Source organism: Lissotriton vulgaris, chromosome 3_1 (assembly GCF_964263255.1).
Source record: "Lissotriton vulgaris chromosome 3_1, aLisVul1.2, whole genome shotgun sequence".
NCBI classification, from domain to species: domain Eukaryota; kingdom Metazoa; phylum Chordata; class Amphibia; order Caudata; family Salamandridae; genus Lissotriton; species Lissotriton vulgaris.
The window spans coordinates 26,217,218-26,245,048 of record NC_141689.1 but is presented as its reverse complement, the minus strand read 5'-3'; positions in this window follow the sequence as shown (position 1 = coordinate 26,245,048).

The following is a 27,831-nucleotide window of genomic DNA, read 5'->3' as shown; positions in this document are numbered from 1 at the left end:
TGGGATTAAAAGTTCTTTCAGCAGAGGGGGACCATTGTTGTTGAGGGTTTTATGGGCCAGGCAGAGGGCTTTGAAAACTACCCTTTCTCTGACTGGGAGCCAGTGGAGAGAGTTGAGAGCCGGCCTGGCAGAGGATCTTCCAGGTGTGCCCGTGAGTAGGCGGGCTGCGGCGTTTTGGACTTTTTGCAGTGAGTTCAACGTGGCTTCAGGGGCACCCAAGTATAAAGCGTTACAGTAGTCTAATCTTGCCAGGATTAGACCCTGAATAAGGAGCCTCCTTGCGGTATCTGGGAGTAGGGGAAAGATCTTCCTACAGGCTCTAAGTAGCCCGAAGCATGTCCCTGCAGTTCTTTTTGCCTGGGTTTTAAAACTCATGTCCTTCTCAATCCACACACCAAGGCTCTTGACCTCATCCTTGGGTGCGGGGGGGTCCCCTAGGCACTTGGGCCAAAGGTGAGATGGTAGAGAGGGCCCATCGTGGCCCATCAGGAGGATCTCAGTCTTGGACCCGTTCAATTTTAATGAGGAGAGGTTCATCCATTGATGGACTTCGGAAAGACAGCTGTGGAGGTCGGATGGGGCGTGATGAGGATGAGAGAGGGTGACGACCAGCTGAGTGTCGTCGGCGTAGTTGATGACTGACACGCCGTACGAGCTGACCCTCTTCTCCAGTGGGGCCATGTACACGTTGAAAAGTGTAGGGCTGAATGATGAGCCCTGTGGCACTCCACACCGGAGGGGGATGGTGGGTGAGCAGCTGTCGTTTTCCCGCACCTGGAAGGAGCGTCCAGTCAAGAAGGATTCTAGCCATTTCAAGGCCATACCCTTTAATTCGATCTCTCCCAGTCGGTGGATTAAGGTGGGATGGTCTACAGTGTCGAAGGCCGCACTGAGATCTAGGAGGATCACTGCCACTGATCCTCCCATGTCCAGAATGCTTCTGGCCTTCTCCACTGCTGTCAGGAGGGCGATGTCCGTGCCCTGACCTGGACGAAATCCTGTCTGGGAGGCCGCTAAGAGGTTGTTGCTTTCTAGGTAAAGCGATAATTGCTTATTTACCAGCTTCTCCGCGATCTTGCTGTTTCCAGGGAGAAGGGATATGGGCCTGTCGTTGACGAAATCCTGTGGGTCTAAAGAGGGTTTTTTCAGTAGACCCTTGACTGCCGCCGCTTTCCAGCTGGGGGGGACAACACCCTCTGAGAGAGAGGAATTGATCAGAGCCGTGAGGGGGGGGATGATGGTACTTGACACTTTTTTTAAGAAACGGAGGGGGGCAGGATCAAGGGGGGAACCACTTTTGATTGCGGCCAGCGTAGCTCCTACTTCTTCCGTTGTAACGGGACCAAAAGTGTCCAGGGAGGGTTGGGGGGCTGGCGGTGGAGGAAGATTGGTGGTGGTGATGGTAGGATCCGGCTCTGTGCGGTCCTGTTCGGGAGGGGGTATTGTTAGAAGAATGTTTTGAATCTTCTCGTCGAAGAAGGTGGCTAATTTTTTACATTTGGTTTCAGCTGCTTTGGGATCGAGGGGTTTGAGTGGGGGGTCAGGGGGGTGGAGTAGTTCTTTTAGAACTGAGTAGGTTTCATGGGCCGAGCAGGCAGCGTTTTTAATTCTGTCCTCGTAGAAACTAGATTTGATGCAACGGAGCTCTTTTTTGTAGGTTTTAACCGCGGTACGGAATGCTTCTTTCCGTTCCTCGGTTTTTTCCTTCCTCCAGATACGTTCGTTTTTTTTGCAGGCCTTACGGAGCAGATTGAGTTCCGGGGTATACCAGGGTGAGGGATTAACTCTCTTGATGTGTCTGAGAGAGTGGATTTTGGGCAGGATGGCGTCAAGCGATTGGGTAATCCAGGAGCTGAATTTTTTGTCCCCTACTAAGGTGTTAGTGGGGGGATGGGGAACGTTTTCTCGGAGTTTGGCTGCCCAGATGTCTGTTTCCAGTTTTTGCCATCGTCTGGAGTACGTTCTGATTTTTGGGGGTGGAGGGAGCACAGTAGTAATGTCCCATATTAGGGGGACCAAGAAGTGGTCCGTCCAGGGAAGGGGGATATGGTCTAGGGATCTCAGGTTGGGGATGTTGGAAAGAATGGGGTCAAGCAGTTGCCCTTTTTCGTGGGTGGCCTGTGGGTTTTTAAGGTCAAGGCCCATTGAGGTGAGATCCTGGAGTAGTTCATTGGCCGGTTTGTCGTCTGGATCCAGGAAATGAACATTCAGGTCTCCTAATAATAGGTAATTCGTAGTGGACGTGCACTTGGTGGAGGTCTGGTCAGTAATTTTGGTCGGAAAGTCTCCTAAATTGCCTGGTGGACGATATATCAGCGTTCCTGATAACGAGGTGACAGGGGAGATTATGATGGTATAGTGGCAGCTTTCATAACCCTTGATGTTGCCATCCGACGTTCTGCAGGTGAAGGTGTCTTTGAGGATTATTGCGAGTCCACCTCCCCTACCCTCTGGTCTGTTCTGTGAGCACATAACGTACCCGGGGGGGAGTGCTAGGACGATGTCTGGGCCACTACTAGAGGTAAGCCAGGTTTCTGTTAAGAACAGAATGTCTAGGTTATTATTAGTGATTAGGAGGTTCACTTCTTGTTTCGTGTTTCACAAGCGACCTGCAATTAAGTAGGCCTAGGTGCAAACCCTTTGATGCCATGGTTTGATTGCCGGGGTTGCATCGGTCACAGCCGGAGAATTGGGTGTCTCCAGTCAAGATGCGCGAGCAGGAGGGATGTTTGTTGGGTTTCAGGGCGAGCAAGTCAGCCCGAGAGTAGATCAGGTTGTTAGGGGCTGCTGCGGGCAGAGTGACTGGGCCTAAGGCCGGCTGGGCCCGGACGGGCCCAGACGGGCTTGCCTTTGGCGCGCCTTCGGCGCGCTGACGGCGCGCCCGCTGCGCCCGTCCGCTGAGCGTCTGGTGATTGCACATCTTTATGGGTGGAAAGGGGGCGGGTGGGCGTGGCCTGAGAGTGGGCGTGGCCTCAGTTCCTTGCCGTGAATGGCGTCCAAATGTTTGTTTTCCTGATTTGGTGCAGCGAAGGGGTCGCTGTTCTGGCGTGTCTCAAGCCCGCAGCAGGGGTGCCAGCCGGGTGAGTGTGCTGATTAAAATACAAATTATTACAGAGTGACACAGAAAGTTTCAATTTTAAAAATTAGGTCGTCTCCCGGCTTCCGCCTCAGGAGATTTAGCAGTTCTAGTTACTCGGCGCTGTTGACCGCGCTTTTGTACTGTGGCGGGTGGGCGTGGCCTGAGAGTGGGCGTGGCCTCAGTTCCTCGCCGTGAATGGCGTCCAAATGTTTGTTTTCCTGATTCGGTGCAGCGAAGGGGTCGCTGTTCTGGTGTGTCTCAAGCCCGCTGCAGGGGTGCCAGCCGCTTGGAGTCACTTGCTCACTGCACCATCAGGATTCAAGCAAGCCGGGCCGACGACGGCTGAAATGCCAGAAACCGGTCCCCGGAAGCTTGTTTCCTTACCAGTATAAGAATTGGCTTGGTAGTTTGGTTTGCCCTGTTCCCATCATGCACTGGGACAGGAACAGACTAATTTGCATGTAGCCAGGTTCTAAGCTGGGATGGTGCAGTGAGCTAAAAAACGGTGATGGATCAAGCCCTGATCTTTGGACTGGGTAAGAGTGGTCTGCTTAATTCAGACACTCTGTTCATCACCACACACTTTTCAGAATCGTTTTTGGCCACTATAGGTGTGGCAGGGTATACTCAGACATGAGTCACTTGCTCACTGCACCATCAGGATTCAAGCAAGCCGGGCCGACGACGGCTGAAATGCCAGAAACCGGTCCCCGGAAGCTTGTTTCCTTCCCAGTATAAGAATTGGCTTGGTAGTTTGGTTTGCCCTGTTCCCATCATGCACTGAGACAGGAACAGACTAATTTGCATGTAGCCAGGTTCTGAGCTGGGATGGTGCGGTGAGCTAAAAAACGGTGATGGATCAAGCCCTGATCTTTGGACTGGGTAAGAATGGTCTGCTTAATTCAGACACTCTGTTCATCACCACCCCCTTTTCTGAATCGTTTTTGGCCACTATAGGTGTGGCATACTCAGACATGAGTCACTTGCTCACTGCACCATCAGGATTCAAGCAAGCCGGGCCGACGACGGCTGAAATGCCAGAAACCGGTCCCCGGAAGCTTGTTTCCTTACCAGTATAAGAATTGGCTTGGTAGTTTGGTTTGCCCTGTTCCCATCATGCACTGGGACAGGAACAGACTAATTTGCATGTAGCCAGGTTCTGAGCTGGGATGGTGCAGTGAGCTAAAAAACGGTGATGGATCAAGCCCTGATCTTTGGACTGGGTAAGAGTGGTCTGCTTAATTCAGACACTCTGTTCATCACCACCCCTTTTTCTGAATCGTTTTTGGCCACTATAGGTGTGGCAGGGTATACTCAGACATGAGTCACTTGCTCACTGCACCATCAGGATTCAAGCAAGCCGGGCCGACGACGGCTGAAATGCCAGAAACGGGTCCCCGGAAGCTTGTTTCCTTCCCAGTATAAGAATTGGCTTGGTAATTTGGTTTGCCCTGTTGCCATCATGCACTGAGACAGGAACAGACTAATTTGCATGTAGCCAGGTTCTGAGCTTGGATGGTGCAGTGAGCTAAAAAACGGTGATGGATCAAGCCCTGATCTTTGGACTGGGTAAGAGTGGTCTGCTTAATTCAGATACTTTGTTCATCACCACCCCCTTTTCTGAATCGTTTTTGGCCACTATAGGTGTGGCAGGGTATACTCAGACATGAGTCCCGTGCTCACTGCACCATCAGGATTCAAGCAAGCTGGGCCGACAACGGCTGAAATGTCAGAAACCGGTCCCCGGAAGCTTGTTTCCTTCCCAGTATATGAATTGGCTTGGTAGTTTGGTTTGCCCTGTTCCCATCATGCACTGGGACAGGAACAGACTAATTTGCATGTAGCCAGGTTCTGAGCTGGGATGGTGCAGTGAGCTAAAAAACGGTGATGGATCAAGCCCTGATCTTTGGACTGGGTAAGAGTGGTCTGCTTAATTCAGACACTCTGTTCATCACCACCCCCTTTTCTGAATCGTTTTTGGCCACTATAGATGTGGCAGGGTATACTCAGACATGAGTCCCTTGCTCACTGCACCATCAGGATTCAAGCAAGCCGGGCCGACAACGGCTGAAATGCCAGAAACCGGTCCCCGGAAGCTTGTTTCCTTCCCAGTATAAGAATTGGCTTGGTAGTTCGGTTTGCCCTGTTCCCATAATGCACTGGGACAGGAACAGACTAATTTGCATGTAGCCATGTTCTGAGCTGGGATGGTGCAGTGAGCTAAAAAACGGTGATGGATCAAGCCCTGATCTTTGGACTGGGTAAGAGTGGTCTGCCTAATTCAGACACTCTGTTCATCACCACCCCTTTTTCTGAATCGTTTTTGGCCACTATAGGTGTGGAAGTGTATACTCAGACATGAGTCACTTGCTCACTGCACCATCAGGATTCAAGCAAGCCGGGCCGACGACGGCTGAAATGCCAGAAACTGGTCCCCGGAAGCTTGTTTCCTTCCCAGCATAAGAATTGGCTTGGTAGTTTGGTTTGCCCTGTTCCCATCACATGCACTGGGATAGGAACAGACTAATTTGCATGTAGCCAGGTTCTGAGCTGGGATGGTGCAGTGAGCTAAAAAACGGTGATGGATCAAGCCCTGATCTTTGGACTGGGTAAGAGTGGTCTGCTTAATTCAGACACTCTGTTCATCAGCACCCCCTTTTCTGAATCGTTTTTGGCCACTATAGGTGTGGCAGGGTATACTCAGACATGAGTCCCTTGCTCACTGCACCATAAGGATTCAAGCAAGCCGGGCTGACGACGGCTGAAATGCCAGAAACTGGTCCCCGGAAGCTTGTTTCCTTCCCAGTATAAGAATTGGCTTGGTAGTTTGGTTTGCCCTGTTCCCATCATGCACTGGGACAGGAACAGACTAATTTGCATGTAGCCAGGTTCTGAGCTGGGATGGTGCAGTGAGCTAAAAAACAGTGATGGATCAAGCCCTGATCTTTGGACTGGGTAAGAGTGGTCTGCTTAATTCAGACACTCTGTTCATCACCACCCCCTTTTCTAAATCGTTTTTGGCCACTATAGGTGTGGCAGGGTATACTCAGACATGAGTCCCTTGCTCACTGCACCATCAGGATTCAAGCAAGCCGGGCCGACGACGGCTGAAATGCCAGAAACCGGTCCCCGGAAGCTTGTTTCCTTCCCAGTATAAGAATTGGCTTGGTAGTTTGGTTTGCCCTGTTCCCATCATGCACTGGGACAGGAACAGACTAATTTGCATGTAGCCAGGTTCTGAGCTGGGATGGTGCAGTGAGCTAAAAAACGGTGATGGATCAAGCCCTGATCTTTGGACTGGGTAAAAGTGGTCTTCTTAATTCGGACACTCTGTTCATCAGCACCCCCTTTTCTGAATCGTTTTTGGCCACTATAGGTGTGGCAGGGTATACTCAGACATGAGTCCCTTGCTCACTGCACCATCAGGATTCAAGCAAGCCGGGCTGACGATGGCTGAAATGCCAGAAACCGGTCCCCGGAAGCTTGTTTCCTTCCCAGTATAAGAATTGGCTTGGTAGTTTGGTTTGCCCTGTTCCCATCATGCACTGGGACAGGAACAGACTAATTTGCATGTAGCCAGGTTCTGAGCTGGGATGGTGCAGTGAGCTAAAAAACGGTGATGGATCAAGCCCTGATCTTATGACTGGGTAAGAGTGGTCTGCTTAATTCAGACACTCTGTTCATCACCACCCCCTTTTCTGAATCGTTTTTGGCCACTATAGGTGTGGCAGGGTATACTCAGACATGAGTCCCTTGCTCACTGCACCATCAGGATTCAAGCAAGCCGGGCCGACGACGGCTGAAATGCCAGAAACCGGTCCCCGGAAGCTTGTTTCCTTCCCAGTATAAGAATTGGCTTGGTAGTTCGGTTTGCCCTGTTCCCATAATGCACTGGGACAGGAACAGACTAATTTGCATGTAGCCATGTTCTGAGCTGGGATGGTGCAGTGAGCTAAAAAACGGTGATGGATCAAGCCCTGATCTTTGGACTGGGTAAGAGTGGTCTGCTTAATTCAGACACTCTGTTCATCACCACCCCCTTTTCTGAATCGTTTTTGGCCACTATAGGTGTGGAAGTGTATACTCAACTGAACAACCGGACACTACTGTGTCTTGTGTAGGAATGCACTGTTCGACCTTGCACAAGTGCAATGATTTATTTTAGTTCAATTCTCACTTTTATTATGTGTTCATGTAACTTGGATCCCTACTCAGTGTTAAAAATATAGTATCAACACAACAGCAATTGTTCTTCAACCACCAATATTTGCCTCAAGCGCATAAATAAAATATCATGAGCAAGATAACAACAATACTTATTCTAATTCATAAGTCATTTACTGATGATTTTTCAACGTGTTTACATACATATTCACAATGTAAATTGCAAACATTGTACATTTTCTCCTATGTCATACACAACTAATTTAAATATGACATATTGTGTATTGCGACGACTCCCAATGCATTTCGATGCCTCAGCATCTTCGTCAGGGGACACGTTCTAACAGAAAAACAGTTTTTCATAAGGTCAGTCCATATTGTGTACACATATATTACATTTATATCTCCACATTTTTTTAAATAATACTCCACGTGATAAATGCATCTTAGGTGTAATCATGCAATTATGTTTGAGGTTATCCAGGCATAACCAGTGCAGAGTAGGTGTTCCTATGCTACTATTTCGTGGTGAGACCCTATACATGCCATTAAGTTTGATATTGTGCTTCCAACGTGTGCATACATCCACCGTTACCAAAAATGAAACCAACAGAAAGAAAAACGATGCACATACCCTCCAGGTGGGTGTACTGACTGTTGATGAAGTTCGTCCGTCACAACAAAATCTATAACCAAAACCAAACCATTGCCAATGTGGTTACAAAACGCGAAGCTCGGCCAACGTTGTTAGACACAAATATGTGCATTTGGCAAATTTTTACTTACTCGATCCTTTTCCACACAACCCTGATAGATTTGTGATTGGGGCTCTGCCTGTCAAAACAAAAAGCCACAAAGCCGTCTTTACTATTTGCGCACGTTTACCGTGTGCCTGGTCATTTAATCTGAAAATAACTCGTCGGTGTAGACCATCCTAGCTCTTACCTCGGTTTTCTTCCAAACCACTGTAGTCGGCTGTCTCCTTCCTGCGCTTTTGAAAACATGCCGTACTCCGGCGCTACGTGATTGAACGTAAATAACGTTCAACACTAACAACGGACAATCGTCCCTCCTCTCCCATCCCATCCGTTTGGAGGAACCTGCTAAACACAAACAACGGACTGACCTCTACCTACCCTTCGTCATTTCAGTGTCAACAAACCAGTCTTGCCTGATAGACCTTAGTTGATGATAATACTCACACACCAAAAGAAATATATATTGAGGGCACATTATCCTCTGCGGCTACCTATGGTTTTATGCTCGAGTTTAGTAACAAACAGTCATCCTGCCCTCGTTGAACCAACGCACCAGATCATCTAAATACCCTCATTAAAACAATGTGCCAGATCATTTAAATCTGCTGAAAATGTGTTTTCAAAAATATAAATAAAAATTAACTGACCAAAAACAATATTTGATTGTGGACTTCCTATGCTGGATTGATGAGAGGAACATAGTGCTACGGAAGGCATGTGTATGTACACTCGTATTGGACGCGCCTTATCAACTCTTAATTCTGTATTCACAACTTGATGATACCAGAGTAGCAGTCATTTGTCGAAAACAAGCAAATTCATAGAATTAGGATGGATTAATGACAAGACATTCAGGTTTCTAATCACAGACTATCCTAAAAGACCCCACATATATATGCAACCTAAACTACATAAGGACCCTCAAGACCCCCCCTTCCGCCCCATCGTGGCAGGCTGTGGTTCTATCCATGAACCTATTGGAAAATTTCTTGATTACCATCTACAACCATTGGTGCAGCAGTGGGTATCATATATACAGGATACAACAGACTGTCTCAACAGATTATCCACGTTAAAAATACCAAGTGAAAGTGAAACATGGTTGGCCACAGTTGACGTAACTGCATTATACACATCTATCCCAGACAGGGATGGTATAGAGGCAGTGGAATGGATGTTGCTGAAAAGTGGGTATGAAGAATCACTGAACATTTTCCTCCTGGAAATGTTACAGTTTTGTCTCTATCATGGATATTTCAGTTGGCAATCAAAATTCTACCTACAAAAGACAGGAACCTCCATGGGTTTTACGGGGGCGCCGACGTACGCGAACATCTTTATGGCAAGGTTTGAACACTACCACATCTTTGAAGATCAGAACTGGGTGGAACACCTACATTTATATGTACGTTACATAGACGACATTCTGATAGTCTGGCAGGGAACTAAGATGCAATTGGAAAGGTCAATTGAAGCTCTAAATGGATGTCATCCTAGAATCAAATTCACTAACCACATCGATCAGAACACCATCAATTTTCTAGACATCACTATAACCAAGTTGGGCAATGGCATTACTACTCGAATATTCAAAAAACCAACAGACAGAAATAATGCTCTACATTATTCGAGCTTCCATTCACAGTCTTTGAAGAACCATTTGCCGTTCTCGCAGTTCATCAGAATAAAAAGGATCAGCAGTGATGACACACAGGCAGCCATGGACATAGAGGAAATGGCACAACAATATAGCAACAGAGGATATCCAGACAGAATACTCAATGATGCTAAATTGAAAGCATTATCAAAACCCCGAGAAACGCTGTTGAAGAAGACTGAAAAGATTTCAGCAAGAAGAGAAGTATGTGTGTTGAAGCAATCCATGCTCACCCCCAAAATCAAGAAATGCATATTACGAAGATGGGAATTAATCGAGCAGGAAGAAGACTTTCATACACTTTTCGTGGATAAACCTATCTTTGCGTTATCAAGATCCAAAAGATCTGAAAGAGCTTTTGAAACACAGAAGGAAAGAGATATCCCAAGAGCATACAAAAGGAATGTGTAAATGTTTGAACTGTGGACACTGTGGGAACGTACTAATGGGAGACACATTCACACATCCACACACAGGCGAACAAATCAAACTCAGACACACTTCGGACTGTAATACGAGCTCAGTAATATATGCCATCAAATGTCCGTGCGGCCTAGTGTATGTAGGCCGCACCACAAGAAAAATCAAAGTCAGGCTCACGGAGCACAAATCAAACATAAGGTTAGGAAATGAAAAATCGAGCTTGGCGCAACACTGGAAGGAGAGGCAACACACTATTCCCCAACTTAGATTCACTGTACTGGAGCGGGTGTTGGTCGAGCCCCATGTGGATCCCAACACACGTATAGTCCAAAGGGAAACGTTTTGGATGAGGCATTTGAATACCGTGAAACCGAGAGGGCTGAATGATAAGATTGAATTTGCATGTTTTCTATGAATTTGCTTGTTTTCGACAAATGACTGCTACTGTGGTATCATCAAGTTGTGAATACAGGATTAAGAGTTGATAAGGCGCGTCCAATACGAGTGTACATACACATGCCTTCCGTAGCACTATGTTCCTCTCATCAATCCAGCATAGGAAGTCCACAATCAAATATTGTTTTTGGTCAGTTAATTTTTATTTATATTTTTGAAAACACATTTTCAGCAGATTTAAATGATCTGGCACATTGTTTTAATGAGGGTATTTAGATGATCTGGTGCGTTGTTTCAAGGAGGGCAGGATGACTGTTTGTTACTAAACTCGAGCATAAAACCATAGGTAGCCGCAGAGGATAATGTGCGCTCAATATATATTTCTTTTGGTGTGTGAGTATTATCATCAACTAAGGTCTATCAGGCAAGACTGGTTTGTTGACACTGAAATGACGAAGGGTAGGTAGAGGTCAGTCCGTTGTTTGTGTTTAGCAGGTTCCTCCAAACGGATGGGATGGGAGAGGAGGGACGATTGTCCGTTGTTAGTGTTGAACGTTATTTACGTTCAATCACGTAGCGCCGGAGTACGGCGTGTTTTCAAAAGCGCAGGAAGGAGACAGCCGACTACAGTGGTTTGGAAGAAAACCGAGGTAAGAGCTAGGATGGTCTACACCGACGAGTTATTTTCAGATTAAATGACCAGGCACACGGTAAACGTGCGCAAATAGTAAAGACGGCTTTGTGGCTTTTTGTTTTGACAGGCAGAGCCCCAATCACAAATCTATCAGGGTTGTGGGGAAAAGGATCGAGTAAGTAAAAATTTGCCAAATGCACATATTTGTGTCTAACAACGTTGGCCGAGCTTCGCGTTTTGTAACCACATTGGCAATGGTTTGGTTTTGGTTATAGATTTTGTTGTGACGGACGAACTTCATCAACAGTCAGTACACCCGCCTGAAGGGTATGTGCATCGTTTTTCTTTCTGTTGGTTTCATTTTTGGTAACGGTGGATGTATGCACACGTTGGAAGCACAATATCAAACTTAATGGCATGTATAGGGTCTCACCACGAAATAGTAGCATAGGAACACCTACTCTGCACTGGTTATGCCTGGATAACCTCAAACATAATTGCATGATTACACCTAAGATGCATTTATCACGTGGAGTATTATTTAAAAAAATGTGGAGATATAAATGTAATATATGTGTACACAATATGGACTGACCTTATGAAAAACTGTTTTTCTGTTAGAACGTGTCCCCTGACGAAGATGCTGAGGCATCGAAATGCATTGGGAGTCGTCGCAATACACAATATGTCATATTTAAATTAGTTGTGTATGACATAGGAGAAAATGTACAATGTTTGCAATTTACATTGTGAATATGTATGTAAACACGTTGAAAAATCATCAGTAAATGACTTATGAATTAGAATAAGTATTGTTGTTATCTTGCTCATGCTATTTTATTTATGCGCTTGAGACAAATATTGGTGGTTGAAGAACAATTGCTGTTGTGTTGATACTATATTTTTAACACTGAGTAGGGATCCAAGTTACATGAACACATAATAAAAGTGAGAATTGAACTAAAATAAATCATTGCACTTGTGCAAGGTCGAACAGTGCATTCCTACACAAGACACAGTAGTGTCCGGTTGTTCAGTTATGCATGAACCTGACAGGGGTTAGTCAGGTAAGAAAGTAGGACTGCACCGATTTGTTTAAAGAAGATTACTAGGATTAAATTGAGAAAATAAAGGGGTGTGCAGGCTACATTCACATTTCGTTTAGTACACATAAATCCCCATCTGCAACCAGCACCCCCAAACATGAATTTTGAAGAAATTTCACAATTAACAGCTAACCAAGCTGAAGTGAAAGGATACACTGAAGAGCAAGCAGCAAGTATATACTCCTTGATTAAGGAAACAAGAGTGTTTCAAGCTGCTCCAGGATCAACCAGTAAAACCCTTAAACAACTTCAATACACATTGAGAAAAGAGGTAAACCAAAGGCTTCACGCCTCCACGCTCATTCAGTACCACCGGGTGAAGCGGATTCCATGAGGACTTAGGATTGCTTTGAAGCCGATGCTTTTGAAATTTAATAAACCATTCATGGTCAAATGGTCCTCAATTTTAAATAAATGTTCCCTCAACCTAATATTGCTAATTATAGAGGAACTATCAGATATACTGAAAGAATTAGCAACAGAGATTCAGGACCTTAAAACGAACTTGGAAAAACAGATGACCAAAGAAGAACTGGATGTAGCACTAAAGGACATCAATGACATCATAGAGGCACATGAAAAGGAGGTACATGAAAGGAAGTTAAGAAAGTTTCGTAGGGACACGATCGACTATAAACTTGACGAAGTTTATACGTGGGCTGAAGTTTATGCTCAAAGACGCCCGTTCAAGAAAACACAAGCCTCTTCTGAAGAAAGTGTGGCCACGGAACAGGATACTCTTCCGAACAGACCGCCGGTACCAACTACCATTACATCAACTGTGGTTGGAGAGGGTGCATCCACCAGTGGAACGACAAGGGAGCCTTTTTTAGAGGCAGGCCAGAGGAGCGACCATCCACCCCAAGAAGGAGACAAGACAAACGGGTCAGAAGGGGACAAGGCTCAGCAGCAAAAAAAGCCCAAAGTCAAAGGGAGGAACCGATAGAAGATCTGGTGGTCAACATTTCAAGTACGGAACTCACAAATAATCAGTTGAAAGTTCTTAACAAAGGAATGTCCTTCGTACCCACATACAATACCAAACCTTTGGAGACGGAAATATCCTTGTACAAGTTCATGAGGAAATTGCGTTTAAGATGGTTTTTTCATCAGACATCACACATGCCAGATGACGGCACACCGGTGGAGAGGTTTAAACCTAAAATTACCTTTATTCCCCCTACATCACATAAAACGCTGGATCTATTCGAGCTATTGGTCAAGAAAGATTTGGTGAACACACATAAAAAAGTACCCAAGAAAATGAATTTGACCAGAGATGAACAATCCACCTTAAGATCATTGAGTGATAATTTGGATCTAACATTTCAAGCGGCAGACAAAGGAGGTGCCCTTGTGGTGATGGACACCACATATTACAACCAGAAAGTTTCCGCACATGTGGAGGACACTAACACCTATATCGCTCTGGACACAGACCCTACGGGTGTGTTTCAGAAGACTTTGTTGGAGATTCTCAGGAAAGCCAAGGATTTAGGATGGATTAATGACAAGACATTCAGGTTTCTAATCACAGACTATCCTAAAAGACCCCACATATATATGCTACCTAAACTACATAAGGACCCTCAAGACCCCCCCTTCTGCCCCATCGTGGCAGGCTGTGGTTCCATCCATGAACCTATTGGAAAATTTCTTGATTACCATCTACAACCATTGGTGCAGCAGTGGGTATCATATATACAGGATACAACAGACTGTCTCAACAGATTATCCACGTTAAAAATACCAAGTGAAAGTGAAACATGGTTGGCCACAGTTGACGTAACTGCATTATACACATCTATCCCACACAGGGATGGTATAGAGGCAGTGGAATGGATGTTGCTGAAAAGTGGGTATGAAGAATCACTGAACATTTTCCTCCTGGAAATGTTACAGTTTTGTCTCTATCATGGATATTTCAGTTGGCAATCAAAATTCTACCTACAAAAGACAGGAACCTCCATGGGTTTTACGGGGGCGCCAACGTACGCGAACATCTTTATGGCAAGGTTTGAACACTACCACATCTTTGAAGATCAGAACTGGGTGGAACACCTACATTTATATGTACGTTACAGAGACGACATACTGATAGTCTGGCAGGGAACTAAGATGCAATTGGAAAGGTCAATTGAAGCTCTAAATGGATGTCATCCTAGAATCAAATTCACTAACCACATCGATCAGAACACCATCAATTTTCTTGACATCACTATAACCAAGTTGGGCAATGGCATTACTACTCGAATATTCAAAAAACCAACAGACAGAAATAATGCTCTACATTATTCGAGCTTCCATTCACAGTCTTTGAAGAACCATTTGCCGTTCTCACAGTTCATCAGAATAAAAAGGATCAGCAGTGATGACACACAGGCAGCCATGGACATAGAGGAAATGGCACAACAATATAGCAACAGAGGATATCCAGACAGAATACTCAATGATGCTAAATTGAAAGCAATTATCAAAACCCCGAGAAACGCTGTTGAAGAAGACTGAAAAGATTTCAGCAAGAAGAGAAGTATGTGTGTTGAAGCAATCCACGCTCACCCCCAAAATCAAGAAATGCATATTACGAAGATGGGAATTAATCGAGCAGGAAGAAGACTTTCATACACTTTTCGTGGATAAACCTATCTTTGCGTTATCAAGATCCAAAAATCTGAAAGAGCTTTTGAAACACAGAAGGAAAGAGATATCCCAAGAGCATACAAAAGGAATGCATAAATGTTTGAACTGTGGACACTGTGGGAACGTACTAATGGGAGACACATTCACACATCCACACACAGGCAAACAAATCAAACTCAGACACACTTCGGACTGTAATACGAGCTCAGTAATATATGCCATCAAATGTCCGTGCGGCCTAGTGTATGTAGGCCGCACCACAAGAAAAATCAAAGTCAGGCTCACGGAGCACAAATCAAACATAAGGTTAGGAAATGAAAAATCGAGCTTGGCGCAACACTGGAAGGAGAGGCAACACACTATTCCCCAACTTAGATTCACTGTACTGGAGCGGGTGTTGGTCGAGCCCCATGTGGATCCCAACACACGTATAGCCCAAAGGGAAACGTTTTGGATGAGGCATTTGAATACCGTGAAACCGGGAGGGCTGAATGATAAGATTGAATTTGCATATTTTCTATGAATTTGCTTGTTTTCGACAAATGACTGCTACTGTGGTATCATCAAGTTGTGAATACAGAATTAAGAGTTGATAAGGCGCGTCCAATACGAGTGTACATACACATGCCTTCCGTAGCACTATGTTCCTCTCATCAATCCAGCATAGGAAGTCCACAATCAAATATTGTTTTTGGTCAGTTAATTTTTATTTATTTTTTTGAAAACACATTTTCAGCAGATTTAAATGATCTGGCACATTGTTTTAATGAGGGTATTTAGATGATCTGGTGCGTTGTTTCAACGAGGGCAGGATGACTGTTTGTTACTAAACTCGAGCATAAAACCATAGGTAGCCGCAGAGGATAATGTGCGCTCAATATATATTTCTTTTGGTGTGTGAGTATTATCATCAACTAAGGTCTATCAGGCAAGACTGGTTTGTTGACACTGAAATGACGAAGGGTAGGTAGAGGTCAGTCCGTTGTTTGTGTTTAGCAGGTTCCTCCAAACGGATGGGATGGGAGAGGAGGGACGATTGTCCGTTGTTAGTGTTGAACGTTATTTACGTTCAATCACGTAGCGCCGGAGTACGGCGTGTTTTCAAAAGCGCAGGAAGGAGACAGCCGACTACAGTGGTTTGGAAGAAAACCGAGGTAAGAGCTAGGATGGTCTACACCGACGAGTTATTTTCAGATTAAATGACCAGGCACACGGTAAACGTGTGCAAATAGTAAAGACGGCTTTGTGGCTTTTTGTTTTGACAGGCAGAGCCCCAATCACAAATCTATCAGGGTTGTGTGGAAAAGGATCGAGTAAGTAAAAATTTGCCAAATGCACATATTTGTGTCTAACAACGTTGGCCGAGCTTCGCGTTTTGTAACCACATTGGCAATGGTTTGGTTTTGGTTATAGATTTTGTTGTGCGGACGAACTTCATCAACAGTCAGTACACCCGCCTGGAGGGTATGTGCATCGTTTTTCTTTCTGTTGGTTTCATTTTTGGTAACGGTGGATGTATGCACACGTTGGAAGCACAATATCAAACTTAATGGCATGTATAGGGTCTCACCACGAAATAGTAGCATAGGAACACCTACTCTGCACTGGTTATGCCTGGATAACCTCAAACATAATTGCATGATTACACCTAAGATGCATTTATCACGTGGAGTATTATTTAAAAAAATGTGGAGATATAAATGTAATATATGTGTACACAATATGGACTGACCTTATGAAAAACTGTTTTTCTGTTAGAACGTGTCCCCTGACGAAGATGCTGAGGCATCGAAATGCATTGGGAGTCGTCGCAAAACACACTATGTCATATTTAAATTAGTTGTGTATGACATAGGAGAAAATGTACAATGTTTGCAATGAATTTAAATTGTCAATATGTATGTAAACACGTTGAAAAATCATCAGTAAATGACTTATGAAATAGAATAAGTATTGTTGTTATCTTGCTCATGCTATTTTATTTATGCGCTTGAGACAAATATTGGTGGTTGAAGAACAATTGCTGTTGTGTTGATACTATATTTTTAACACTGATTAGGGATCCAAGTTACATGAACACATAATAAAAGTGAGAATTGAACTAAAATAAATCATTGCACTTGTGCAAGGTCGAACAGTGCATTCCTACACAAGACACAGTAGTGTCCGGTTGTTCAGTTATGCATGAACCTGACAGGGGTTAGTCAGGTAAGAAAGTAGGACTGCACCGATTTGTTTAAAGAAGATTACTAGGATTAAATTGAGAAAATAAAGGGGTGTGCAGGCTACATTCACATTTCGAAGTGTATACTCAGACATGAGTCACTTGCTCACTGCACCATCAGGATTCAAGCAAGCCGGGCCGACGACGGCTGAAATGCCAGAAACTGGTCCCCGGAAGCTTGTTTCCTTCCCAGTATAAGAATTGGCTTGGTAGTTTGGTTTGCCCTGTTCCCATCATGCACTGGGATAGGAACAGACTAATTTGCATGTAGCCACGTTCTGAGCTGGGATGGTGCAGTGAGCTAAAAAACGGTGATGGATCAAGCCCTGATCTTTGGACTGGGGAAGAGTGGTCTGCTTAATTCAGACACTCTGTTCATCAGCACCCCCTTTTCTGAATCGTTTTTGGCCACTATATATATATAAAATCTTTATTCGGCTTATTCACAATGGAAAAACCATAAAAGACACAAGTAATATCATACATTACAAAAGTACACATATTGCATAATATTTCATATAAAATTCATTTCACGGTTAAAAAAGAGTTAGTCAAAAATGTGCAGGAAGCCGCTCAAAGTGGGCTTGACGAGGATTTTTAAAGGTTCTTTCTGTGTTTCATGATGCATTTTAAGAAACTACTAAAAAATACCAGACATTTTCCGTTTCCAGCATTTGCAGTCTTAAGAGGGCGGGTCTGCATTGTCTCAACCCCCAAGTTCTTAATATCGGTAGTAGCCAGATCTTTCTGTGGGCTTGATGGAATTTACAAAGCAGAATCACATGCAGGTTGGACTGTGTTGATGAACCATCACATGGACAAGGGGGGAGTATGGCATTCCAACAGTGTTGTGACGGAAAGGTAACCATTCTAAAAAAGGTGTTTAGCCTGAATCTTGTAATTAACATTCTTTCGTAAATTGATGTTTGAAGTGCCAGGTACGGGTGAATGTCATAGGCTATTTGAATCATGTTTGCATGTATAACTGCCGTTTTTGAGGAGTTGGATGCAAGTCTTAAGGATTCCAGATGTCTTAATGCTTTCTGTTTGAGGTCTTTTTTCGAGATGTCTGTTATGGATACCAGATCCAGGTAATAGTTCTCAGAGCCTAGATCATTAAAAAAGTTTCTAACATATAGGAGCCACTTTATTTTTGAGGAGTTGTCCAAGTTCATTGAATCTGCAATGATGGATTGTGTCAGTGCATTTTTGTCTGACTTCCAAATGCGGCGCCACAACATTAGCGGTTCTATTTTAATTAAGTCCTCTATGTAAGGTATGCCTAGTTCTAGGTGCATTGCGTAGGTTGAGGTACCTTTGGGGGTGGCTAATAGGAATCTTAAAAAGGCGTTTTCTGCCTTCTGAATGGGGCAGGTGTCAGTGTAGCCCCAGACTCCCGCACCATATGTTGCAATTGCCTGGCATTTGGCGTTGTAGATCTTTAGTAGCTCCACTGGTGGCCTTTTGCCTAGTCTCTGGGAAAAGGTTGTTAAGGCGGCAATTGACCTCTTGAACAAATGTGCCCTTGTGTTCACTGCTGGCTTCCAGCTAAGTTGGTCGTCTATCATGACCCCCAAATAGGGATATTGAGGGGTGGCTTCAAGCTTTTGGTTATTGAGCTGTATGGGGTTTATTCTTTTCTGACCTCTACCAGCTGTCATTACGAACGTTTTCTTCACGTTCACCATTAGTTCTAGATTGCCCATGAAGGTCGTATACCTACTCACTGCTTTCTGGAGTTCACGAGGTGTTCGTACGAGGATAACAGCGTCATCCGCGTAGAGCAGGGCTGGAATCAGGCGGCGGTTTATGCGTGGGAGGTCCTGAGCCCCCCTCAACATCTCCCCCTCCAAACCATTGGTATAGAGTGAGAAGAGGAAGGGGGCCAGGACGCATCCCTGCCTGACTCCACGCCCTACGCCAAACGGCGACGTCAGTTCTCCATTTACGCCAAAGCGCACTCTGGCCGTTGCCCCGGTATAGAGCTCTCTTAAGAAGTCCAAGAGGGGTAGATCTACTCCCAATTGGGCTAGGACCTTCCACAGCTTTGCGTGCGAGACGCTGTCAAAAGCTGCGGATAGGTCGACAAAGACCATATAGATCTTAGTTGGAATGGCCTGAGTGTATTTGCCCATTATTAGGGTGAGGTTAAGGACCTGCTCTAGTGTGCCAAAGCCCTCTCGAAAGCCGAATTGGATGTCAGAAATGATGCCTTGATCCTCACTCCACTGCTGAAGACGCTCTAGAATCACTCTCCCCACTACTTTCCCAAGCGAATCCAGCAGTGAGATTGGCCGGTAGCATTTTGCATCTTGGCGGTCCCCCTTTTTAAAAATGGGGACCATTATTGATTTGGTCCAAGAGGTTAGGATTCCCTCATTTGCGGCCGCTGTACAGACTCTAGTTAGAATGGGGGCCCAGAGATCTAGGTTGCTTTTGAAGAAGTCCACTGGGACCCCGTCGGGACCTGGTGCCTTGCCTGGTTTATGTTCTGCAATGCCTCCAAGAGATCTGGGATGTCAAAGGGAACCAGAATGGGGTACTGGGCCTTTGGGGGTAGTGGGTCTGTTGGTGAGGTGTTTTTGAAGATCTCTGCGAAATGAGAGACCCATGTGTTTTCGTCGATGGCGACTTCTATTTTTGGGGTACCAGTTTCTGTAAGATAAGGAGTTCTTACTGTGCGCCAAAAAAGCTCGCTGTTTTTTGAGACTGCGCCTTTATGAAGGTCGTCCCATAGTTTTTGTTTAAGTTGGGCGGTTCTCAGCTTTCTTTCGCCTATATATTGACGCCTTAAAAGTTGAATCTGGGCTACATCTCGCGGTTTGTTATGGAGTGCAGATTTCAATTTTGTTAATGCAGCTGTGCAATTATGATTAAACCATTTTAGATTTGTGGAACGGTTTGGTTTGGGTTTTGAGGTGAGAAGGTCCTTTATAAAATCTAAAATTAATTTGAAGTTTATCAGGACTTCCTTGTGACTTGATGCAAGGTCCAGGCATTTTACGATATTTGGGTAGGTCCGAGTTATTAATTTTTTCGTTATGTCTGAGGGATTAATTTTTGCCCATTTAATTGTGAATCCGTTATGTTTACCGACCTGAATTTTGTTCTGTGTGAGGGTGGTCGCTATCTCCAGTTTATGGGAGGAGCTGGATGGCATAGATATCTTGATTGTTAAGGCTGAGTGATCACTGAGGGGATTAGCAATGACTCCGAAATCCTTAACTTTGTTTATCAGGCTTGGAGAAAGGAGTATAAAATCTACTGTGGTTTGATGACCTCTGCCCACGTAGGTCGGAGTAAATTTGTTTGGGTCTGCTTCAGGATGGTTAACAATGTGCAGATCCAAGTCCGAAAGGACGGTGTTAATAGTGTTTCCCAGTTTGTTATGTGCAAAGTGCGATAATGGTGCGTCAAATTCATCCACTATCCCACAACACAGTGGGTTTGTCGCTGTACAGGGATGGAGATTGAAATCTCCTCCCCAGATTATATGGGTTGCCTCTTTGCCAGGTCTACAATGGTGAACTTGTTTTAATTTATCATATAGGCTTGTGAGGAGAGTTATGAAGTTTTCTTCCTGTAAGTTATTGTATAGATTAGTCAAGATGATTATTTCTTTATTCTCCAGGGTTAGTGAGAGGATTTGATGGTTAGCGTCCTGGGAGAGTGTAACCACTTTGTTAAGTGATAGGGTATTTGCAATATAAATTGTTAACCCGCCTTTCGGTCTGCCCATTAGGCTGGTTAATGCTGAAACGAAGTGGGTTTTATAACCTTGTAGATGTAATTCTTCTAGTGACCATGTCTCTTGGAGACAGATTATTTGATATGGATTTAGGAACTTCTGCGCAGATCCGTCCTCGATTTTATTTCGGAGGCCTGCGATGTTCCAATAAAGTACTGTGATTGGAGAAAGGTCATCGTTTAATTCTTCTGTTAGGGTTATGGATTCCGTGTTTCTGAGATCTAAGGGGGTAATCAAGGACTGTGGTGAGGGGAATACATGGAGCTCATTGGGGGGGGGGTTCTGTTAGTGGTCAGTCGACCATTTCTAGGCCACTGTACCTATTGTATAACGGGATGTTATGCCATGGGTCCCACCGGGATTGATCTCTGAAAGGGGGCCATTGCATGTGGGGTCTTCTGTCTTCCCATCGTCCACCCTGGTGGCGTTGTCTTACTGTGTGCCAGGAAAAATCTGGCTCGTAGATATTAGGGGGACCATGGTATCTAGAGTTTGGTAGGTCGTCCTGCCTGGGGAATGGAACGGACCAGGGTGGCTCCTGCTCCTGGATAAAGCCGTCCACTTGCCTAAAAGGATAGAAGAAGGAGAGTGACTTGATCTTAATACCTCCATTTGAGGCGATATCTTCCCATGCGCAGACGTAGTCCGCTATGCGTGGGTCCTCAAAAGTAATCGTTATACAATCCCCGGGAATGGTTTTTCTGGTGCTACCCACCCATGGTACTCTGGCTACGGATCTAATTCTTCCGCGCCAGGTGGATGGAATCGGGCGGTTGGTCTGGAGCCAATGCTGGGCCTTATTTTTTAAGGACCAAACCGGTTCCGGAGTGAGATCTGTTAATTCAGGGACACCAGCCATAACCACCACGTACGGTGAGGCCTCAGGAGGGAAATCTGCTGGGAGTCTTGTGGGGCCAGGATTCTTTGCAGTATTTCTCTTGGGCCTATCCGAAGGGGTTTTTGGTGGTGGGACCGGGGGGGCTGGTGTTTTTGTTGTTGATTTATTTACGTTTTTGCCAGGGGTTTTATTGGCAGAGCTGCTAGGAGCAACCGGCGTGGGGGCAGTTGTAGGTGCCACACCTGGGGAAGTTAGTGTGATTATCTGTTGCGAGTTATTAGTGGTACTCAGAGCAGCAGCGTTTTTTGGTGTTTTCGTCACGTTTGAAGTATTATTATTAGCGGGCACATTAGGTGTTGTTATCCGGAGAGTCTTTTGTTGTGGATTGGGCAAAGATGGATTAGCATTAGCAGTATTAGTAATGGTTGATTTTTTTGTATTGGTACCTCCTGCTTTTTGTGGGCATGGTAGGAGAGTTGAGTGTTGGATTTTTAGGAGTTTTGAGATTTGTGACTCTAAAGTTACTAATCGCTGTTCTAGGGGTTGTAATGCTTGTTTAACTATGCTGGCTATGTTGGTGAGTGTTAGTTCCTGAGCCTCCGTAACACTCAAGTCCACTTGGGCTTGTGTGAGGGAGGGAGGATCCAGGACTTTCGGGATAGATGTTTCCTTCTCTGGTTGGTGAACTGACGCTAGGATCTCTATTTGGACTAACCTGTCATCTCGATTTTGTGGGATGCTAGGTGGCTGCGCCAGGTTATTTGGTGTGATGGAGTTTGTGGGCGCCCTTTTCTTACTAATGGCTCCCTCCCTCCTACCCCTTTCTATTCTTTTGTCTGTGGAGGAAATTTGTGGAGATGTTATCGGGAGTAGATCCGGTGTTTTTTCAAGATCAAAGCTGAGCTGTGAGTCCGCAAGCTGGGATACTGATAAGTCTACTGTGTTTGGCAAGCTGCGTCTCTCTCGTATTGGTGCTACCTCAGCGTTTGAAGCTCCCGCAGCTGGGGATATGGCTTCCGCCAAGATACCCAGTGAGGATCTTTTGGCGAATGCCAGATCTAAGGAGACCCTTTCTTCCATCATTAAAATACTTTGATCTATGAAGGTATTAGCCTTCGTGAGGAAGTCGTCCATAGGGCCAAGCAATTTACCCACTGAGCTAGGGGCTTTGGTTTTAATTTTGGATCCTCTCGTGAGAACCATTATTGTTCTTGTTTGGCTGTGAATCGGAGGAGGTTAGTAGAGTAAGAAATGGGAAGTGTCCAGATGGAAATATCAGACAGGTGGCCCAGTCCAGTCTCTACCAGCCTCTAACGGCCTCAAACGGCCCGCTCTTTGCCCGGTCTTCGCCCCGGGCTGCGACCCGCGCGCGACCTGCGGCGCGTTGGAGGCTGGCTGCTTAATGGAGAGGTTCAAAAGGGCGTGGCCGCCGGGGGAAGAGGCGCCGGCTACAAGGAGCGGTGGTTTCTGGGCCTCGCAGTCCCCCGGTAGGCTTTTCCAGGACACAGCCTATCACTTGATGCACTACAACTTGGGCGGGTCGCGCTGAGAGCGGGTTGACTTACCGCCGATTGCAGTAACGCTCCCACCAGCAGACCTCTGCCACAGGGAATGCGCAGCGTTGCGTGGACAAAGGGCGAATCCTCAGATGAGACAATGATCAGGTCAGTGAGCGGCACCCGCGCAGCGGGTGTCGCGAAAGGTTATATGGACACAGGCCAGATAGATGGGCGTGGCCGCCGGGGGAAGAGGCGCCGGCTACAAGGAGCGGTGGTTTCTGGGCCTCGCAGTCCCCCGGTAGGCTTTTCCAGGACACAGCCTATCACTTGATGCACTACAACCTGGGCGGGTCGCGCTGAGAGCGGGTTGACTTACCGCCGATTGCAGTAACGCTCCCACCAGCCGGCCTCTGCCACAGGGAATGCGCAGCGTTGCGTGGACAAAGGGCGAATCCTCAGATGAGACAATGATCAGGTCAGTGAGCGGCACCCGCGCAGCGGGTGTCGCGAAAGGTTATATGGACACAGGCCAGATAGATGGGCGTGGCCGCCAGGGGAAGAGGCGCCGGCTACAAGGAGCGGTAGTTTCTGGGCCTCGCAGTCCCCCGGTAGGCTTTTCCAGGACAAAGCCTATCACTTGATGCACTACAACCTGGGCGGGTCGCGCTGAGAGCGGGTTGACTTACCGCCGATTGCAGTAACGCTCCCACCAGCCGACTTCTGCCACAGGGAATGCGCAGCGTTGCGTGGACAAAGGGCGAATCCTCAGATGAGACAATGATCAGGTCAGTGAGCGGCACCTCATAATGCACTGGGACAGGAACAGACTAATTTGCATGTAGCCATGTTCTGAGCTGGGATGGTGCAGTGAGCTAAAAAACGGTGATGGATCAAGCCCTGAACTTTGGACTGGGTAAGAGTGGTCTGCTTAATTCAGACACTCTGTTCATCACCACCCCCTTTTCTGAATCGTTTTTGGCCACTATAGGTGTGGCAGGGTATACTCAGACATGAGTCCCTTGCTCACTGCACCATAAGGATTCAAGCAAGCCGGGCTGACGACGGCTGAAATGCCAGAAACCGGTCCCCGGAAGCTTGTTTCCTTCCCAGTATAAGCATTGGCTTGGTAGTTTGGTTTGCCCTGTTCCCATCATGCACTGGGACAGGAACAGACTAATTTGCATGTAGCCAGGTTCTGAGCTGGGATGGTGCAGTGAGCTAAAAAACGGTGATGGATCAAGCCCTGATCTTTGGACTGGGTAAGAGTGGTCTGCTTAATTCAGACACTCTGTTCATCACCACCCCCTTTTCTAAATCGTTTTTGTCCACTATAGGTGTGGCAGGGTATACTCAGACATGAATCCCTTGCTCACTGCACCATCAGGATTCAAGCAAGCCGGGCCGACGACGGCTGAAATGCCAGAAACCGGTCCCCGGAAGCTTGTTTCCTTCCCAGTATAAGAATTGGCTTGGTAGTTTGGTTTGCCCTGTTCCCATCATGCACTGGGACAGGAACAGACTAATTTGCATGTAGCCAGGTTCTGAGCTGGGATGGTGCAGTGAGCTAAAAAACGGTGATGGATCAAGCCCTGATCTTTGGACTGGGTAAAAGTGGTCTTCTTAATTCAGACACTCTGTTCATCAGCACCCCCTTTTCTGAATCGTTTTTGGCCACTATAGGTGTGGCAGGGTATACTCAGACATGAGTCCCTTGCTTACTGCACCATCAGGATTCAAGCAAGCCGGGCTGACGATGGCTGAAATGCCAGAAACAGGTCCCCGGAAGCTTGTTTCCTTCCCAGTATAAGAATTGGCTTGGTAGTTTGGTTTGCCCTGTTCCCATCATGCACTGGGACAGGAACAGACTAATTTGCATGTAGCCAGGTTCTGAGCTGGGATGGTGCAGTGAGCTAAAAAACGGTGATGGATCAAGCCCTGATCTTTGGACTGGGTAAGAGTGGTCTGCTTAATTCAGACACTCTGTTCATCACCACCCCCTTTTCTGAGCTCTGTCTATCAGCGCTCACATGTTGTCAGTAACTTCCACTAACCAGTCTCCGTACTGTGCCTGGGTCGGAATCCAGATCGAGAGGCATCCAGACTATGAATTTAGACAATTGCTTGTTTATGTGTTTTTCTAGGAGTTTACTCTGTAGAGGAAGCAGAGAGATGGTGCAATAGTTGGAAACATCCTCCGTGGGGATATTGAGGTTTTTCCTGATGGGAAGAATTTGTGCAGCTTTCCATTCTGGTGGGAGAGTGACTTCCTTCATGGAGGTATTTAAGATCGTACAGATGGGTATGGCTAATTCTTTGGATAGAATTGTGGCAATTCTAGCAGGGATGAGGTATAATGGAGACCCTGATTTTACAGACTTAAGGAGAGTTTCAGTCTCCTCTGGAGTGAGTGTCGGGTAGTTCTCCAGAGTAGCACCATGAGGGATAGATGCTGGGGGTCAATCTTAGGGCCTATCTTAGATTGAGTGATGTTGTCATAAATTATTTCAATTTTCTGGGTTATGTGGATAGCTATATTGTCACACAGGGCTTGAGATGGGGCAGCCTCAACATTGCAAGCATTGGGGTTAGTAAACATTTTTAAGATCTGATAAAACATTCTTGAAGTTTTTCCTTCTCGTTTAAGTTGGGAGGTAATGTGTGTTTTTCAGGCACTTTTTAGGTTTTTGTGATACAGGGTCAGAGCTTGTTTGAATCTGTCTTTATCCTGTGAGTCGTGTGAGTGGCGCTATCTTTGTTCGTGTTTTTTACATTGACTTCTTTTGGTCCATAAGGAGTCCAAATACCGTGCTGCCTGCTTGCACTTAATAATGGTAGGGCATTGTCTCAGAGGGGCTAGGTGGTTTATGGTGGATAGAAAGCTGGTATTAAAGGAGGCTAAGTGCTGCACTTTAGATGAACATGCATTACTTTCAAAGGGTATTTTAATTTTCAGAAGAAAAAACCTTGCCCTCACTACCAAATTGAGCCCACTGGAGCATGGCATCAGTGATTGCATCAGTTCTGAGTGGCATGGCAAACATCAGGAGGCAAAAACATCTCTTCCAACACAGAACATCAAAAAACTGTAGCACCCTAATAAGAGCCTGCACTGTAGTCTCCCTGGACGGGAACATTACTCATAGGCCATGGCACTGCCAAGCAAATCTAGTTGCATTGAAGATTTATTTCCTACATACCATTTGTTTCCATACTTTGAAGCATTTGTGTAGTTGTGAGTCACAGCGAACATTTTTTGGGTTCCAGAGTAGCGTTCTAGTCACCGAAAACGACTGTGATGCCTTGTCAAGGGTAGTAAGTGCTATAAATACAATAACAAAGTTCATATGATTCTCTCAAAATACCTCATAAACTGGTTAGACCTAATTGGCCTACATTAGTACAATTTTCAAGAAAATGTTCAAGTTAATATACGAGCATCAAATTCATGTTCAGGGTTTCCTGTATAGACATCAAGTCCATGTTCAAGTGCTTCTACAGAGACCTCAAGTCCATGTTCAAGCGCTCCTACAGAGACCTCTAGTCCATGTTCAAGTGCTCCTACAGAGACATCAAGTCCATGTTCAAGCGCTCATACAGAGACCTCTAGTCCATGTTCAAGTGCTCCTACAGATACATCAAGTCCATGTTCAAGTGCTCCTACAGATACATCAAGTCCATGTTCAAGTGCTCCTACAGAGACGTCAAGTGCATGTTCAAGCGCTCATACAGAGACCTCAAGTCCATGTTCAAGTGCTCCTACATAAGTATGGGCGGAATTTGCAAAATCGTGTTCCGCGAATTTGCGCGAAATCGAATTCGCAATCCGCAAAATCCGCAAATTCGTGCAAATTTGCGGATTTTTGTTTTTTTGTGGATTTTTTTGCGTGTTCGCGGGTTTTTTTGCGTGTTTGCAGTTCTTTTTGCGTGTTCGGGGGCCGCTTGCATGGCGAAGTTACCCATGCGGTCGTGTATGGGCACAACCCCCTTTGGTTCACCACTGCCACCCTCTGGTTCACCCCTGCCCCTCTCTGGTTCACCACTGCCACCCTCTGGTTCAGCACTGCCACTCTCTGGTTCACCCCTGCATCCTCTGCTTCAGCACTGTCACCCTCTGGTTCACCACTGCCACCCTCTGGTTCATGACTGCCACCCTCTGGTTCATCACAGCATCTCTGGTTCACCACTGCCACCCTCTGGTTAACCACTGTCACCCTCTGGTTCAGCACTGCCACCATCTGGTTCACCACTGCCACCCTCTGGTTCACCGCTGCCACCCTCTGCTTCACCACTGCCACCCTCTGGTTCATCACAGCACCCTCTGTTTCACCCCTGCCACCCTCTGGTTCACCACTGTCACCCTTTGGTTCACCACTGCCACCCTCTGGTTCACGACTGCCACCCTCTGGTTCATGACAGCACCTCTGGTTCACCACTGCCACCCTCTGGTTAACCACTGTCACCCTCTGGTTCACCTATGCCACCCTCTAGTTCACCACTGCCACCCTTTGGTTCACCCCTGCCACCATATGGTTCATCACTGCTACCCTCTGGTTCAACCCTGCCACCCTCTGGTTAACCACTGTCACCCTCTGGTTCAGCACTGCCACCATCTGGTTCACCACTGCCACCCTCTGGTTCACCCCTGCCACCCTCTGGTTCACCACT